Below are 2,500 nucleotides of genomic sequence, written 5' to 3'. Positions count from 1 at the left end.
AATATGCTGTTGCTGGTTTGCCCTCCATGTTGAAAGGTGTATGAGGGAGGGGGGAGTGAGCTGGGGGGAGGGGAGTCAAATGATGGGTGACACAGCGACTTGTAGGCGTCTTGTCTGCGGCCACCCTTTGCGGGATTAGGGCGTCGGGCTATAGACAGATAAATAGATTAAAGGTGAACTTGCATAGTCGGGGATTATAAGACAAATACATAGCTAGGCGGTTTTTAAGTATTATACCCCCTTTCACTCTAACTTGGCCTACAATTGCCATCTCTCCCTCTTGAATGCAGAGTTGTAACAGTAGATTAACACTAGAATATGGTGCTAGTCAGGAAGAAGTGCTAGGGAAAGGATGTAGAGCCGCAGTAGTGTCCTCTTTGGCCACTGAGACACGTAAAATAAACTGCAGAAGGACGAAAATCTGGGCCAAGTTAGAGTAAAAGGAGTATAGTACCGTATCAGAATTAACCACAAAGGAGACGGCTTCTATCTATCTATCGCCAGACGTCTCAATCCCGTTTGGGGTGGCCACAAACAAATCGCCTCCAAGTCGCCCTGTCCCCCGCCATTTCACTACCCTGCTCCCAACTCACACCCCCCTCTCTCTTATACCTCTCCACCCCATCCCTCCATCTCATCCTCGGCCTCCCCCTCCCTCTTCCCCCCTCCACCTCACTCACATACACTCTCTTCGTCAGTCTTGCTTCATATATTTACAACTCTACTGAAGATGTGCTTAAATTCGTGTGTGTAGAAACGCTTGCCAACGATTTTACGCCCACTGTTTCTGGTCAGCTCTGGAACTGTCTCCCTCTGTCTGTATTTCCTACTTCCTGTGATCTCCAGTCTTTCAAACGCAGTGTGTCCAAGCATCTCGAAATGAACGGATCTTGAATTTGGCTCTCTTTTGTATTGTTTTTGTTTTCTTGGAGGGAACGGTTTGCGGGCTCCTGGCCTTTGGTTCCTTCTTCCTTGCATTTAAAAAAAAGTATAATTCCACATATCTACTGTGACGTACTTTCCGGTGACCGTATTATCAAGTCCTTTGAAGATTTTGTATACTTGAATATAATCCCCTTGAAGTGGAGAGGTATATGTGAGAGGGAGGTGTGAGATGGGAGCAGGGCAGTGAAATGGCGGGGGACAGGGCGACGTGGAGGCGATTTGTTTGTGGCCACCCCGTATGGGATCAAGGCGTCTGGCAATAGATAGATAGTTAACAGATTTAAGTCTTCCAGTCATTCCTCATATGGTTTATTTCTCAATCTAGGTATCACTTTTGTCACCCCTCGCGGTACTCTCTCAAGTTTCACCATATCTTTTCGATAATACGGTGACCAGAACTGGATGCAATACTCCAAGTGCGGCCGTACTAAGGAATTATACAGGAAGAGGATGATATTTTCCGATTTATATTCGAATGCTCTACCTATGAATCCAATCAATTTATTTTTTTTTCAGCTTATGTACACTGCTAGGTTTCAGATGACTTACTATTATAACTCCTAAGTCTTGTTCATGGTTTACACTATTAAATTGAACGTTATTCTTGCTATGACTGGCACTTACGTTTTTGAAGTCCATCTGCCATGTTTGGGCCCAGTTAAACAGTTGATCACAGTCTCACTGAACTGCCTGCCTCTGTATCTGCTGTGTTACCTATTTTAGTATTGTCAGCAAATTTTGAAATCTTACAACATACACCTTCATTAGTATCATTTTGAATATTAAAAAAAGAACAGGACCTAACACTGAACCCTGCGGCACTCCACCTGTAACGTTTATCCAGTCTGACTCTTTTCCACATATTACAACTGTACACTTTCGTCCGGTGAGCCAATCTTCCACCCACACGAGAATACTGCCACTGAAACCATGTGCCTTTAGCTTCTGAAGGAGTCTTTCGTGTGGAACTTTGTCGAAGGCCTTTTGAAATTTGAGATAACCAATGTCCGACAGATTTAGTTTCGTCGTATGCGTCAACAGATTTAGTCTCGTCGTATGCGTCAACAGATTTAGTCTTGTCGTATGCGTCAACAGATTTAGTCTCGTCGTATGCGTCAACAGATTTAGTCTCGTCGTATGCGTCAACAGATTTAGTCTCGTCGTATGCGTCAACAGATTTAGTCTCGTCGTATGCGTCAACAGATTTAGTCTCGTCGTATGCGTCAACAGATTTAGTCTCGTCGTATGCGTCAACAGATTTAGTCTCGTCGTATGCGTCAACAGATTTAGTCTCGTTGCATGCATCAACAGATTTTCAACAGAATTAGTCTCGTCGCATGCATCAACAGATTTAGTCTCGTCGCATGCATCAACAGATTTAGTCTCGTCGCATGCATCAACAGATTTAGTCTCGTATGCGTCAACAGATTTAGTCTCTTATGCGTCAACAGATTTAGTCTCGTCGTATGCGTCAACAGATTTAGTCTCGTCGTACAAGCTCAATTTATCGCTGAAAAAGACTAACAGATTCGTGAGGCAAGAGTGATTATTTTGA

At 43.9% G+C, this 2,500-nt stretch overlaps 1 protein-coding gene across 1 annotated transcript in view; it reads right to left on the bottom strand.

Moving 5' to 3' along the window:
* Positions 1-2,500, bottom strand: part of LOC145396185 (uncharacterized) — a 33,036-nt gene that overhangs the window by 8,064 nt on the left and 22,472 nt on the right. The gene's annotated exons all lie outside the window — the stretch shown is intronic.

Source organism: Coenobita brevimanus, chromosome 35 (genome assembly GCF_032717465.1).
Source record: "Coenobita brevimanus isolate Jiangsu-jjx chromosome 35, ASM3271746v2, whole genome shotgun sequence".
Taxonomy (NCBI): Eukaryota; Metazoa; Arthropoda; class Malacostraca; order Decapoda; family Coenobitidae; genus Coenobita; species Coenobita brevimanus.
Note: the sequence above shows the minus strand (reverse complement) of the source record. Positions and strands in the feature narration are given on the sequence as shown.